We start from the raw sequence: 17,375 nt of genomic DNA, 5'->3' as shown, positions 1-17,375 counted from the left end.
TTAAATAATATATTCTGATTACAGTTTCCCTTCCTCACTTCACCCATCTGGATCTATACCGATCCTGTCTCTCATCAGAAAACAAACAGGCTTTTAATAGATAATGATAAAAAAAAAAAGATGATTTTAAAAGGCAAGTAAAGTGAAATAGAACAAAACAAACAGAAGGAAAAGAGCCAAAAGAAAAACACAAGAAACATAGACACAAAGACATACATGTTAGCACATAGAGGAATTCCATAAAAACACAAAATTAAAAACCATAATGTTCAATGACCTATAAAGTCAAAATGAAAGAAAGAAAAAGAATAAAACAGAAAGAAAAATTCCCTGACTCAACATTATAAGACAAAGAACCTCCAAAGATGCCTGCTATTGGGCTATTTTTGTGTTAGCCATCTGCTGGGCATGAATCCTAATCATGAGAGTGGTTTGTTTCTCCCTTGGAGAAAACTAAATCTTAATTTACAAGTGGCTATTTATTGGAGATAGCTTCAGGATTAGTAACAGAGGTGTGTGTTCACTTCTCCTTTTAAAACTAGGACCCCAACTTGTACAGACCTGTGCAAGCCTTCTGACACTGCCAGTCTCTGTGAGTCTACTTCTATGAAAATAATTCTGTATTTAAAAACCTTGTTGCACCCTGTGGCTCTTTCACTCTTTTCTCCTCTTTCATGTGGTTTCCTGAGCCCCATAGATTTTTAATTAATTATTATTTTTTATTTTTTGCAATTTATTAACTTTGTGTCCCAGCTGCTGCTCTTCTGCTCCCATGCCCTTCCCCCAGTCCACTGATAGGGGAGGTCCTCCTCCCCTTCCATCTGACCCTAGCCTATCAGGTGTCATTAGCACGGTTGCCTTGTCTTCCTCTTTTGCCTGGTAAGGCTGCTCTTCACTCAAGGGGTGGTGATCAAAGAGCCAGCCACTGAGTTCATGTCACAGAGAACCCGTGTTCCCCTTACTAGGAAACCCACTTGGAGAATGAGCTGCCATGGGCTACATCTGAGCAGGGAGGTCTAGGTTATCTCCATGCATCGTCCTTAATTGGAGTATTGGTCTCTGCAAAGACTCCTGGGCCCAGATTTTTTTTGGTTCTGTTGGTTTCCTTGTGGAACTCCTGTCCTTTTCCAGGTCTTTCTATCTCCCCTTTCTTTCATAAGATTCCCTTTATTCTGCCCAAAGTTCGGCTTTGAGTCTCAGCATCTGCTTTGATACCCTGATGGTTAGATATCTTTCAATTGAGGAATGGATACAGAAATTGTGGTACATTTACATAATGGAATACTACTTACTATTAAAAACAAGGAAATCATGAAATTTGCAGGTAAGTGGTGGGAATTAGAAGAGAGCACCCTGAGTGAGGTAACCCAGAAGCAGAAAGACACACATGGTATATATTCACTTATAAGTGGACATTAGAAATATAACATAGGATAAACCTACAAAAATGTGTATACCTAGAGAAGATAAGCAAGAAGGAGGACCCTAGGGAAGTTACTCAATCCTCATTCAAAAAGGCAAATGGGATAGACATTGTAAGCAGGAGAAAACAGGGAATAGGGCAGGAGGCTTCCACAGAGGGCCTTTGGGAGCCCCATGGATTTTATGAAACCATCCCATTTAGCATTGAGTTTTCCAAGGTCTCTTACTTTGAATATTTTCAGCTGTGGGTCTCTGTGTTTGTTTCCAATGTTAAGGAAGGAAGCTTCTCTGATGTTGGCTGAACAAGGCACTAATCTGTAAGTACAGCAGAATGTTTTGGGAGATTATATTATTACTTCATTCCTTTAGCAGAACAGTAGTACTGGGTTTTGTCCTAGATCCACGGGCTATCTAGTGTCAGTTTCTTGGCCACTGAAGCAGAACTGAGTATGGGTTCAATCTGATGGAGTGTACCTAATTCAAATCAGATATTAATTGGTTAGTCCCACCAGCTTTGTGCCTCTATTGCATCAATCTATCCTGCAGGCATGTCACCATTGTAGATCAAAACATTTGTAGCTAGGTGGTTTACATTTCACCTTTGATTGTGTGTAGAGTACCTTTCAGGACCATAAACACTAGTTTTTAGAGATAAAGGTTCTAAGTTGATACCAGTTTGATTTTTCCCTTATTCAGTGAGCTGTGTAGTGTTGTGTTCAGCAATGGGGCCTTGCCGTGAGTTTGTGGGGGGCAACTAATAGCCTTGGCAATGACCTGGGTTGTTTGAATGCGAATAGTCCTCAACAAGCCTTCCAGATTTCTTATTTTAAAATATGGTATACCATGTGAACCTAAAATCAAAGCATACTTTAAAATAAGAAATATGGAAAGCTTGTTATGAATGTAACTGTTAGTACTTTATTGTTTAAAATGCAGAGAAGGTTATCTCCAAGGGTTAAAAGTCAAATTGTACATAGAAGCATATGTCTAAGATCAATAAGAGGATGCTTAACTAGCAAAGTTTCCATATGCTTTTTCACTTATTGGCAGGACTCTATAATTTTTAAGTCTCTGAAGAGGCATATACAACCTCGTGTTAATACATTTAAACCAATTTTTAAAACTTGCTAAAACTTTTCTTTAAAAAAAAATACTCTTATAGGGTTATTCTCCACTCTCAGGGTAAAAGCAATTACTGAAGAGAGTGAACCATGTTATATTAATTATTAAAATGGAAATTTGCTTTAAAGATATTTGAAATCTGAAATGACAGATTTTTTTCATATTTTAACTGCTAAAATAATTGCATCTGTGGCAGTAATTACTTCATTACTGATTAAATTTTTGAAGACCACCAATTGACTGGACATAGAATGGTTTTCAAAATATAGAGGAAATGGGGCTGGCAATATTGCTCATTGGACAATCGTGCCTGCTGCCAAGCCTGAGGACCTGAGTTCAAGTCCAGGAGTCACATGGTAGATAGGGGAACAAATTCTAATATTTGTTCTCTGACCTCTAGACATTTGCTGACACACATGTAAGGATTTAATAAATGTATGTTATTAAGGGCTCTCTAAAGTAACAGTGTGGAAGGGGTGTAAAGGAGATTTATTAAAATGACTTATAGAATCTGGTCCAGGTACTCCAATAATGACTGCCTATGAACTGAATGAACTGAAAATCCAAAAATCCAGGAGCTCTTCATTTCATAATGCTGGATGTCTGAGCTGGTCCTTATATTTATCAAAATTCTCAAGAAGTATGCCAGTGAAAGAATAGATTTACTAGCAAGATGAGAACAAGCAGGCAAAGAGCAAAAGCTTCTTTCTTCCATAACCTTTAAAGAGGCTACCAAGGACTATGCATGGAGAGGACTTAAATGCCCTGCTCAGACTGGCAACTCAATCTGCATGTGGGCTCCCAAGTCAGGGGAACAGGAGCTACCTCTGTCATGAACTTGATTGGCTGTTCTTTGATCACTTGCCCTTGGTGATGTGGCTTTTTTATGAGACATGATAAGCTAGGGTTAGATGGCAAAGGAGAACTCCTTTTCAGTGGACTAGGGGAAGTTAATAAGGGAAAGAGGGAGGAAAGATGGGACTGGGTGGAGTTAAGGGGGGCTTCAATGGAGATATATAATGAATAAACTATAAGATAGATAGACAGACAGATAAATAAAAAATAGGCTACCAGCAGAAAGTATGGCCCATGTCCACCGATAGAAGTGGGTATCTCACCTCAAAAGATCAGGATTAATGAAGTATTTTTCTGTATCAAAATATTCTAATTAAAGGAGGATTTTCCACTTTAAATTAAGCAAAATTCTCTCATCCATGTGCCTCATTTTGAGGTTATAGTTAATTCAGATGTAGTCAAGTTGAAAACCAAGAATACCCATCACAAAATGCAACACAATTATTTTTATAATCATTGACGTGAAGGAAATCTAATTCAACAAATGAAGGGGCTCAAAAAAAATGGTCACATGTGAGAGCATTGCATATGTTAGTATACAATGCTTGTTCAAAAATGATTTCAATAAATGAGAAAGAAGGAAAATTCCAAATTCACAGACGTTTATTTCTCCACACTAGCATCCTAATCTCTTCACCTTTGTTTGTTATCTGTATGTTCCTTTATTCTATGGAGTACTTGATAAAAATCAATAAGGATATAAGAAATTAAAATAATAGTGCCCATAGCAAACACTTTTTAATTCACCATCAAGAAAAACATACATTCGTTATATAACTTTCAACTAGTAGTCATTATCAAACATAGTTTTCTGATAAATGAAGAGAGTCAGGCTCACCTAACTGTATGCATGAAGTAGTAAACATGTAAGATAGAGCGTACTAAGCTATTAACAGAAGTCACTTGGGATCTTTGATGTGTGTCAGTCAGCAAATGGAATCGCTGCCAATCCTGATGAAAAGATTTTAATTCTCAGAACCTATTGTGGAATGAGAGAATACACTCCTGACAATAGTCCTTAACCCTTTGACCCTATGGACATGCATTGGCATGCATATGCCTGAGTACACACACACACACACACACACACACACACACACACGCACATGCACACACAACTCCTGGATAATAGAAGGCAGGAATGCTCTGTGAGTAGAGACTTATCCTCTTGTCCCATAAAATAAGAGGAGAAAACCACCCCCTTAGATTTTTCTTATAACCACCACATGTATGCAAAACATGTGTGCCTACATTAACAATGTTAATGTTTATGTAGACTTTTCAGGTTGACACAACTCATTATACTAATGTTTTCAGAAAATTAGTAATTGATAGTAACTTGCTGACTTGTAAATTCTGCATTATTTGTCTTGTCCTTAAACTGAATCTCAGGCCTCACTATGGACAGCTGTTTCCCCAAATCAGTGCTGTTTTATTGACTGTGGAGAAAGCAGAATCTGTTCTCAAACTAGACTTCAGACCCAGTCAAATGTTCTGGCTTTGGACATGTAAGTAAACACCTCTCCACTCAAATACCTGCACCTCAAAAATCATAGCAGAACTCAGCCAGTCAGTGGTGGTGCTTTTAATCCAGCATTCCAGAGGCAGAGGCAGGTAGATTTATATGAGTTTAAGGCCAGCCTGGTCTACAGAGTGGATTCCAGGACAGCTAAGACTTCATAGAAAAACACTGCCTCAAGAAAAAAAAAATAGATATTATATAGCAACTCTATAATCACAGGTAATTGGTGGACATAGTATCATGTCAGGTTGTTTGGCTTCCTACCCACCCAAACTCACAGCAATCACATAAAGTTATTAATTAATAATAATTGAAGTACCAGATGTTCATGCTTTTCTGTGATTTCATGTGAAGGTGTAATTAGAACAACACACATTGCACATTATGTACATGCTATTAGGATGTTTTAATCCAATCTGTGGATGAAATAACTGCATTTATTTTTCTTACTTCTGTGTTTCTCTGTGTTAATGTATTTGCACATGTATATACACGTGCCCACAAATCCAGAAGAGTATATCATAATTCTCGCTGGATGTGTGTATATGTGTGCATTCATGTAATGGCATATTATATATGTATATTGCAAGTATGATGTATATATGCTATATGCATATGTGATGTGTGTATGTATGTGTCTTGTGAGTGTGCATAGGTGTGTGTATGATGTGAGAGCACAGTGCCAAGGTGCTTGCTTCAAGATCAGAGTAAAACTTTGTGAAGCCAATTCTCTCCTACAATGTGAATTTGAGGTATCAATTTTAGCATCAAGTACCTTTATCCTCTGCTCCATATCACCAGCCATTACTTGTTTTGTTGTTGTTGTCTTGTTTTTGTTTTTTGTTTTCTATTTTTGTTTCTTAAGGTAAATGCATTACTTACAGGATTCAAACCATGATAAGAGGTGGGATAGTCTTTCTGAGTCTTCACGTCACCCTTGTTCATTGGTGTTCTTTAAATTTTGGAGAAACAAATGACAATCATCCTTGTAGAAACTCCATATTTTCATTAAACATGTTCACAATTAAAAACTAATTATAATTGAAAGTCGAATATCACCTGTGTCTCAGTAACATTTGCATCATATGTAAATGTTGGTAGAAACAAGATGTGACTGTTTTAGTTTGCAGTCTCAAAGACTTTATGTATTGCAATAATCAGAAATAGTATGTGTGATAATTCATGTCCGACTGCTGTGAAGAGACACTATGACCAAGGTAACTCTTCCAAAAGAAATCATTTAACTTCCCAGTTAAATGCTTGCTCATAGTTTCAGAAAGTTACATCATTTCCATCATGATGGCATCAGACTGACATGTCATTGGAGTAGTAGGGAAGGCTACATCCTGATATACAGACATAAACACAGAGAGGGGGATAGAGAGGAGGAGAAAGAAGAAGCAAAAGAATAAGAAGAGGAAGAGGGAGAAAAAAAGGAGAGGGAGAGGAGAGAGCCTGGACTGGGCAAGGGCTTTTGAAACCTCAAGGCCCAGTCCCATTAATATACCTACTCCAACAAGACCACTTTCCTTCATCAAGGCCATGATACTTCAACAAGTGTATATCTAAAAATCTTTCTAATGTTTTCAAACAGTTCCTCTCCCTGCTGACTAAGTATTCAAATATATTTGTCTATGGGAGTCATTCTTTTTCCAACCACCACATTCCACTCCCTGGCACCCATAGTGCTGTAGCCATAAAAATATGTGTTCAGTCCAACATCAAAAGTCCCCCATAGGCTTTCAAAGTCTCAACGCTTTAAAAGTCCAAAGTCCGTAGTCTCTTTTGAGATTTAAAGCAATCTTTTATGTATAATACCCTATAAAATAAAAATCAAAAAGCAGACCACATACTTCCAAGATACAATGGCACAGAATATATATTACCATCCCCAAAAGGATAAAAAGGGGCATAGTAATAAAATACTGCACCAAAGCAAGACTGACAACCAGCTTGGCAAACTTCATGTTCTGAAGCTCCATGTCTGATGTCAAAGCATCTAAGCATGTTTCAGATCTCCAACTCTCTTCTACTTTGTTGACTGCAGTGTGCTTCTCCCACTTGGGCTGTCCCATGCCCATCTACAGCTTTCCTGTGCAGTTAGTCCATGACTTTGCCATCTCCAGCATCTTGAGGTCTCCAACCCAATCCAGGATGCATCTCCAAAACTTCACCCGCTAGCTTTTCTGGACCTGTATTCAAGGATATTCCTGACACACACTCCGTGGGTTTCCATGCCATGAGAAAGATTCCACAACCCCATTCTTCTGTCCTTGACTCTAAACCAGCAATTCATTCTCAGTCCGTGGGTCATGACCTCTTTGTGGGGAGGGGGGTGTCAAACAACCTTTCACCAGGGGCACATAATACATCTGGAAAACACAGATACTTATATTATGAGGCAAAGCAATTGCACAATCACAGTTATGAAGTAGCAATGTTAATAATTTTATGGCTGTGGGTCATCACACCATAAAGTACTGTATCAACAGGTCATAGCATTAGGAAAGCTGAGAACAATGGATACAAATTTGGAACCAAATGGCTGAAGCTGGCAAGTGTTGCTGCTTCATGGGACTGGAACTTGACATTCATATCAGCTTTATGTTGTTGATGATGCTTTTCCCTGCTACTTTAAAGCTTTTTTTTTTTAAATTTCATTTCATGATTTGAAAACATAGTTGGGTGGTGTTTTGCCCTGAGCTTACCATTAGTTCAAGCATCATACTTATGGATGCCCCTTTTATCCTAAAACTGTATATTCTGTATTTCTGATAACCACATAACACAGTCAAATTAGACTGCCTTGAAATTTCCCTGCCAACACCATTGATCTAAAAATTCTTCAATTTAACCTCAGATAGATTTTTTATGACAGAGGCAAAAACAAACAAACAAACAAACAAAAAAACCAGTCACAGTTTTTGGATATCGGGAACTGACACTTAGGAATAGTTATGGAGGATGGTTTTACAGAATGAAGGTAAGAAGGTATACTTACTAGGATCTGTTTTGTCCCCCGGGAGTGGAGACAGAGAATGAAGGGAGGCCACAGCAGGTCTGCTACAGAGCTGGAGATGAGACTGGGAAATTGCGCTTGAGGAATGTAGTAAGAAGCAAAGATCCATAGTTGGCTTTTTTGCTTTCCTGGGACCCATGAAGTAACTGATGGAGCTGGGGGCTGGAATACAGCAGTGAGCTGAGGGAGAGACATCACGGGGGAATATTTGTGTGACCTACTGGAGATGAGGACTAAGGGAATGGGGGCTCAGCAGATGTTCTGCCGCAGAGCTGGAGATGAGACTAGAGGACTCGAGACAAGAGGCAGAGGTCAAGATCTGCAGCCAGTCTGCCTGCTTCCCTGGCAAAAGTAGCCCGTGACTTGGAGGGATGCTTGCTGGAGTTGGATTCTAGAGCAAAGAGCTGAGTGCGGGCGGGGAAGTTAGCAGGGAAGGCCTGTGTGTTCCACTGGAGATGCTGCGGAGGCCACAGCAAGCGGTCTGCTGCAGAGCAGGACTGAGATGCAGGGTTAGAACTGGAGGATCGGAGGAATTGTTGCAGGTCTTCCCTTAGCCTCCCTGCTTTCCTGACTGGAGTGGCCTCCCTGCTTTCCTTTAAATTTTTAAATTACAGTTATGGCCTATGTGAATGTGTATTTGCGTACATGTGACATGTAATATATGTAAAGGTCAGAAGGCAACATGTGGCAGTTGGTTTTCTCCTACTCTGTGCGACCACGAGATCAAGTTTAGGTTGTCAGGTTTTGTGCCAAATACCTTTATTGGCTACACCATCTCACGGACTACATTTGAAGATTGTTACACAGGCTGTGTACCATAGCAGAAATGGCATTATATAAGAATCAATATTTGAAATTGCCCTAGAGTTATAATACAGGAAAAACAATTCTACTTTATGATCCTTCATAAAACATATAAACATTTGGTATGTTTGACTTGACTCATTAAGGTGTTTGAAATAAAACACGAAACAGTGTGTAGACTCTAATCCTTCAGCAATTCCTTTTTGCTGTTCCAGTGGTGAGCTTGTGATGGCTTGGGCAAAGCAACTAGATACCTCATTCTTATGGTGGAAAGAGACTGGAAAACAAAAGTAATGAAGACTTTGTAGCATGTTTTCACCTTTGAAAGAAGCAGTAACAAAAATTTTCATGGCAAGTGATAAGTGAAGAGCTTGAATATTTTAGAGAAAATACAAAAGTAAAATGGTGAAGCATATGAGAAAAACAGACACCAGCATTGTCATAAATGTTGAATTTAAGAAAATAAACAGAAAATATAAGCAAATTTAATAATATAAATTTTTAAATGTAAAAAAGATAGATTTAACTTACCTTTCTGATTTAAATAATGTTTATGGGCCAAAATAAATCTGGCAATCAAATATTTATATATATATATATAACCAGAATGTGGGTATATTCCAAAATAAAGGATGCTTTTTTTAAAAAACAGGACATACATCTCAGGGAAAAAAATGGAAAACATTTCATAGGAAACAATAGAAGTTATTTTCAAAAACTTTCATTGTAATGTACATATGTTAGAGTAGAAGGAAAACCCCCTGAAATTGTAATTGCTAACTGTTTTGTGTTTCCCGTGGCTTACTGTCATTTATACTCTTTCCAGAAAAGGCAATGCTAGGAACATTCACCTACTCATTCCGATTAACATTGCTCTTATTAACGAGTGCTCAGGGAGAGCCACCTAGGATTGGAATCTCATTTCCAGAAAAAAACAGTTTGTCCTTCCCTTGGCAGCCAGTGGCTCCCAATGGCTCCACATCGAGGGGCAGGTATTTGTGAAATTGTACTCTATGCTGACATGTCAACAGGTGTGGTCATTGAATGTCTTATGCCATTTTTATGAAGAATAAAGTTTTCATGAGAGTATTAGATAACAGCTATGAATTTTGGGACATCCATAATGAAAGGTTAGAAATTTAAGAAAAGACACTTGTCCCTGACCGGAATACAATCACCCATAAATCTCTACCTTTCAAAACTGATTTTAAAACTTGTCAAATGTATCAACCAATGATTTGTAATGATCTAAGCCTGGACAACCTGAAATGACAAATGACTAGCCAAAGTGGGAATCCCATGCTTTGGTTCAGGGTATTGGAATGGATCTCCATGCTTTGGAGATGATTTTTGCTAAGTTGTAAAACGTAGCCCTCTCCCATCATTCACTCATTCCTAACACAAGCAATTGTGCATCTGTATGTTTGTAGGCAGTTATAGCTAGAAACTGCAGACAACCTGAGCCCCCATCAACAAGTGGGCAGATAAAGACTGTGTTAGCTGCTTGATGTGGTGCTGCTCAATAAAGTCCCTGAAATGTTGGTTCATCCAACGAGAGATTGAGTCCAGATGATTATCTGAGTAAAGTGAGCTCAAAGAAAGAAAACATATTATCATAGTATTTAGTTTCATTTATACAGAATTATTTTAAATTGTAGACTCATATATAGAGACCCAAAATGAACCCCTGATGGCCAGGGCTTGGAAAGGGGGTGAACAGGAATGACAGCTAGTAACAGGTTGATAAAGAATGTTTGGGGGTGAGAACCGTAAGTGTCACTTGCATTGCAGCAATAACTTCTCCTAGTAAACATACATGGAACTGTATTAGCATGCTTAGTAAATATGTTCCAACATGGCCTGTTATTACTCACCATTTTTCTTGCCTTATCCCCCTGGGACCTCACAGTCTCAGTGATAACTTCACAGTCTCCTGCCCATCCTGTGCTACTATCAGTTTTTGTAGAAGGATTGTTTATACATGCAGGAGGAACAGTAGCTTTCTAATCACTGCTTCCCTGTCACTATATCTCAATGCTCCTCGCCACTTACACCTGTACTGCTGTTCTGGAGGCCGAGGCTGGAGGATTGCTCAAAGTATGAAGCTAGTGTAGACTCTATCATGTGTTCCCATGTAACCTAGGCTATAAGTAGTATCTTGTCTCAACTACCCTCCAAAAATAATAAATTTTCGATTATTAAATGTAGGTCTCTTTTATCCCCAGTAGAATGTATGCAGAGAATACGGTACAAACATAGTGAAATATACCTGCAGTATGTACCTGCATGGTTCCTTGAATAAATTACTCAACATTACAGGTTCTGTATGGAAGCAGTAAGTATTTCCTAGTCTCTTGGGAGCATCAGAGCACCAGCGACTCTGATTGTAAAAGAACCCACTCCATGCTGTGTTTTCTCCTATTACGCATATATTTCTTTGCTACATTTTTTTTTTCTGATTTTGTCACCCTCTTTTCCAAGCACATACCTTTGTTTTTATTACATTATTCCACAATAGTGCTCACTCTAAGCAGAACACCCTCTTTAAAATGTGCAACTTAAAGTATTATTGTGTTATGATATCTGATTATGTTAGTCTCATCAATTATAAGTTAATTTATATCACTTCATAATTAGGTTCTTATGCTTATTAGACTGACATCTGAAGCCTCAAGCACTTTGATTGACACTGCTCAGGACACTGTTTAGGAATGGCCGCAAAACAGCTCTGTGACGCTCGTCAGCATTCAGGCTAGAAATGCACTAGGGATTCTTCAGGTCCCTCCCCAACTCAGTCAGCAGAACTGACAGGCGCTTGAATATATTCATCAAGAAAAGTCGAAAGAAACAATAGCAGAGGGGAGAATGAAGAGTTTTCATTTCTCCTTTTCTACATATTGCACATTACCAAAAATGTCAACAGAAACACGACCAGTTTTTTTTTTTAAGTGATGTGACTGAACATTAGACTGATATGCCCTAAAATAAATCATGACTTACTAGGTTTTCATTAATGCAAATTGATTCTTAATTAGTTCCAATTAGCATGGTGATGAGCAGAGCATAAATATTTGAAGTGTGCCATTCCTTTGTGAGGAACTCAGTTGTAATCAGGTTGTTGTCACTCAGTGAGGAGAAGGCCTGAGCTGAAGCCTCACAGGATACTCACACTTGCAGGGTATACTCGTATTCTCTCAGTTTACCCTTATCTCAGTCCCACGATTGCCATTGACCACCGACCAGTTCGTAGGAAAGTCTTTGATTTCCAAAGTGGGCTTACAGGAATACAGCAAAGATCCTAGGGAACCTCACTTTTAATGAAGAAACGGATTCATTAAATGTAACATGCCTGATAGTGCAGACCAGCGCATTTGTATGTAAAGGCCACAGAGCATTTGAGACTGAATCCGTCATTCACAGTTATGAAGAGGAGAAATGGCCTTTCTTAGTATTCTATTTGTCACCTTGCACAATTTTTAATATTCATTGGACTAAAAGTGCTTCTGGCACCTGCAAAGAAAACTGTACACTTTTCATTTGTGATGTTACAATTTAACTCTGATACTGAAAATAAATTTGAATACCAAAAGACAAAATATTCAAGGTGTTCTCAACTCCCTCCACCTAGAAACTTGTATAATTACATGGCTACATACTTTGGGGAGTAATATTTTAAAGTAGAATTGAAGTGTTCATTTTTTTAATACAGAAGTTATTTTGTCTATAAACCTCAATCAAATAGAAGACAAAACATAGTCTATCCTTGAGAAGGGTGAGATTGTGAAGGACACAGTACACTTTTGTTTTTCCTATCTATCTATCTATCTATCTATCTATCTATCTATCTATCTATCTATCTATCTATCTATCTATCTATCGATCTATCGATCTATCTATCTATATCTACTTATTTATTTATGTATTTATTTTGGTATTCTAAGACATGTATTCTCTGTCTAGTCTTGGCTGTCCTAGACTCACTTTGTAGACAAGACTGACCTCAAACACACAGAGATCCTCCTGTCTCTGCCTCCCGAGTGCTGGGATTACCTGTGTGCATGTTCCCCACCACACCCAGCTGACAGGGCAGTTTGGAGGATCTATCTATGAGAAGCTGTAACTAGGTCTGCTGTTTTCTTCCACCATCCATTAGGGTAGACAAACCTATTGCAAGATGTGGCAATAAAGAGTGTCTCTTACCCAGCAGATGTGTGCTAAGCATCCCTTGGACTCTACTGGGGATTTCTCTTATGCATTTGGGAAGCATCGTGTTCTGCCTCTGAACATAATTACAGATTTTTAAAAGTATGCTCATTTTATAAGACTGAGCCTCTTTTCTTTCTAGGGAAATTGGGGATAAATGAGCACATGGTGGGATGAGAACGAGCTGATATAAACCTAGATACTATTTTCTTTCTAGATATACAGATCTTCATTTCAAACCACCAACATACCTGTCACATATTTTTATTATGTTCTGTTTTGAAGGTGTTCAGCATAAACATGCATAATCAAGAGCAAAATATATTTAAATATATATGTATAGGTCAAGGGAACCCTGTATGTTCTCTGTGTACTGAAACTAAGACTTCTTGGTTTCCTGAAATATTAAAAATTAAAAAAAGGTGTTTCTTTCAGGTGCTAGTTAGACAGCCATTCCATACTCTCTGGTGTTGGAGAGTCTTAGCTAAGGTTATCTACTGACTATTACTAACTTCAGATCTTATCAGGAAATGGAAAGTATATCTATTTGGGTTATCTTGAGATTATAAGATGTGGAATGCTTTTCCACATGAGCAAGCTGTATCCTAGCCTGTGGGAAATGGCATGATCTTCATGGGAAGCTTTAAATAGTGAAGTCAGCCATGGCTAATAGGGATTGCGTGCCACCTCAGTTAGCTCCAAAAGCCTCGAGACTGACACACCAGCTAGAGAAGCGAGTGTGGCTGCTGACTGGGGCTTTAGGGCTTTCCTTTTCAACGACCAATTAACGTCTATAAAGTTTTGGTTTGCTTAACTTCATATTGTCTTTTGGCATTAAATACAAAACCATGATCAAGATACCCAGAGATTCCTTACTAATTTAGCTTGAGGAACCAGAATCATGAAGAGATATATGGTTTTTGGGAATGAGGCAACGCAATGTTCACCAACAAGAACATTTGGGGGCTAGAGAGATGGCTTGGTGGTTCAGAGGACTTTGTTCTCTTGCCAGGTATCTGACACCCTGTTAAGCAGTTCACTGCCTCCTGTAACTCATCTGACTCCCTGAGTAACTATATACATGTGTCATACACACATACACACATACATGCACACAAACCTATATGCATACACACATACACAGAAAAAATATAACTAAATCTTTTTAAATTACAGGAAATAAAATTAAAAGTCCAGATTTCTTATTACTAAACTGAAGCACGGTTTCCCTTTAAATAAGTAAATGAAGTTTATATCTTGAATACATTTAAAGAAAACATAAATAACAGAAACCTACATATTTTAAATTTAAAACTGAAATGTTACAGGAAAATTAAAGATTAAAGAACATACAGATTTAAATTCATATTCAAAGTTAGTATACAGATGGTGCTTATAAAACGTTTTTATCCCCCCCCCCCAGGGGTGAGGGAAGTTTTCAACATTAAAGCACATGGCAAACATTCACAAGGCCTTGAGTTCAGTATTCAGCACCACAAAAATAATCAGTAAGTAAATAAATACATTGCTTTCACCACTCTATTTATATACTTGAATTTTTAATGAATGCAAAGCTGACAGATACGGTTTATTGTTTTTAGTCTCCAAGAGCCAAGGACTGCTATCATGGGTGACATGACCATTGCTATGCCTTTCTATTCTGCTTCTGCAAGTCCATTCCACAAGCTGCACATATATTTTCAGTAAACACAATAAGTACATGTTATATTTACAGTAGCACTACTAACAAAAACTAGAAGAAATATATACTTTATAATAAATACCATTCTCCAACTGCAATAAAAAGTAACACAATAATAACTCACAATGATATTTTATAACTCCATAAAACACCCATCTGCTCCCACAGATAAAATGTCTCCCAAAGCCAATCAAAGAGTAGATGGAGTCTTCATTCAGAAACTAAATTTGGAATCAAAGTTTCTCTTTAATCTTGTAAGAAATGAAGTTGCTTATTACTTTCATGTCCCCTCTGTCTGAATCACACTCCTACATCATTACTTTGACTGGGCTTGATACCACCTGCCTTTCAGGTACAACATCAACAGACTCTTTGCTCAATCAAAAGTCTGTTGTCACCAGGAAGAAGGCAGATTAGCTAGGGATGAAGAGCATAAACTATTCTTATACCCATCTCTGATATGTAAAAGCTGTGTTACCATGACCTGTTTAATATCTCTGTACCCCATTCCTTCTTTAAATTCAGATGTCATTTAAGATGTAAAATCTTTAACAGGTCCAAGCATATAGTAAGTACATAGCAGGCCAAATGTTGGTTACAATGCCCCTGATCATATATATATATATATATATATATATAGCCACAATTTAACTCTTGCTTGTTTGGTGTTTCCTCTTTCTGGAAAAATGATTTCTATGCAGACAGAAATTTGTTTCTCTCTTTGTCTGACACAGTATTCCTGACTTCTCTGAAATGCATAAGCCAGGATAAATAAATGAGCCAAGATAATTACATCTAGTAGATAGTTTTTAGATGAACTATGCTTCTGCTAACTCACAGGGAGTGAGGTGGAAATTTACACGAATAAATAATCCAGCACCAAGGAAGCACTGCCTTCCACAAATAAAGAAATTGTTCATCCTTGATCTGCAGTGCCATGAGAAAAATCAAAGGTAATCATAGTCTATAGTACATAACTTCTTCCCCCTGAACGTTTCCTTGAGAACACAACGTCCAGAGCGCTGTGCTGGTTTGAATGTGAAGTGACTACCCGCAGAGTCCTGTGATTAACTGTTTGGTCACTAGGTGGGGGTGCTCTTCTGGGGGCTTGTGGAACACTTAGAAGGTGGAGCACGCCCACTGCAGGAAATGGGTGGTGGAGATGGATCTGGGGGTTTACATCCCAGCACAGGCTCTTATCTGCCATCTCCCTCCTCCCGTGCCTGTGCCATGCTTTCCCTGAAGGCAGTCCTCTACCACGTTCAAGAATAACTTTTGTTATAGCTTGTGTCTGGGTAATGACCTGCCCCTGTGTTTACTGAGCTTTGCGGGAGTCCATTTCTCATGTCTGTGAATTTGTCACTGTGTCACCTGAGCCTGTGATTCCTATGTACACTACATTTTTATTAACCCAGTATTTTGCCATCACCCTTTCTTTGTATTTCTCCCCTGTTTCTTTTTCCGATTCCATCATTTCCCTGAAGTTTTGTCAACGACAGTATTTACAATGAAAGTTTATAGCAAAGTGTTCTCAAATATGCAAAGTGATAGACTCTCATCATATATTAATGTTATTTGAGGTTATAATTAGTAATTGTAAATTTCCACTACTAGGTGTGTGTCTTAGTTTAGGAATGTAGCACAGCAGTCAAGAGTTAGTCTACAGTTTACAAAGGCAGACCATGATACCACTATACATATACATAAATGCAGGTACCATATACATCATATATATATATATATCATATATATGCCATTATATATGTGCTCTGTATAAATAATGCGTGGCAGGGTGAGTGCATATATATACATATCTTAAAATATTTGTTATATTCAAATAGTGTATTTTAATGTGTTTATTTTTGATCCAGCATTTAATTTCAGTTTTTTAAAGTATTTGATATTTACAGTCAGTTTGTGATGCAAACTAGACTAGCTATCTGTATATAGGCCTGGCCTTCATAATTGTCTCTTTGTGACACCTGTTGATAAATAGCAAATCTTCAGGAAAATTCTCCTAATTTCAAATTCATCATTCTGTCTGCACTAGCACCTTGACTTGTCAATCCTAAATGTGGGGACTTATTTTTGGAGTTATTTACGCCTCTTAAAAGAGGTTCCCACTGAGAGGTTTTCACTAGAGTCACACAAAATTATTTATAAAATGTATCTCATACGGCCCAAACCCAAGGCATTCTCCCATATTTTTTTAAATTTGATTTCCTACATGCAAATTATTCTGAGACCAGTATTAGAAAGGCCTGAACTATATTTTAATGGATTTTAATACCCTTTCTAACCCAAATTTGCTTTCACATTTTCATTTTCAACTTCCTTTTAAACAGCTATGATAATATATTCTACAAGGGAAATATGACATCAAAAATTATTTCTCTCTACTCTCATTCAAATGGGTTTTACTTCTGAACATGAGTGACTTTGTCTCTCTCTATTCTGTGAGGCACAAACTTCTTTTAACCCCCTTCAGTTTCTCCCTGTAGTGATGTATGTGGTCTTTTTGCTCATTTACTCCCAAATATAATTATTTCTATTTCTTTAGCCAATTGCTTCAGCCTGTACCTTTTAAATAAAGCAATCTGGATCATCATATACCTTTCAAGTAATCCCTAAATTAGTGATTTCTACTCTCTGATCCATTAGTTCATGTTCCACACTGAGCAATGCCACCCTAATTTGCAAACTTAAGCAACAAATTACATTTATAT

At 37.8% G+C, this 17,375-nt stretch overlaps 1 protein-coding gene across 2 annotated transcripts in view; it reads left to right on the top strand.

The window, feature by feature from the left end:
• Cntn5 (contactin 5) overlaps positions 1-17,375 on the top strand; it is a 1,228,807-nt gene that overhangs the window by 405,107 nt on the left and 806,325 nt on the right. The window lies entirely within an intron of this gene.

Source organism: Meriones unguiculatus, chromosome 1, assembly GCF_030254825.1.
Source record: "Meriones unguiculatus strain TT.TT164.6M chromosome 1, Bangor_MerUng_6.1, whole genome shotgun sequence".
Classification (NCBI taxonomy): domain Eukaryota; kingdom Metazoa; phylum Chordata; class Mammalia; order Rodentia; family Muridae; genus Meriones; species Meriones unguiculatus.
This window is presented reverse-complemented; position numbering and strand designations above follow the sequence as displayed.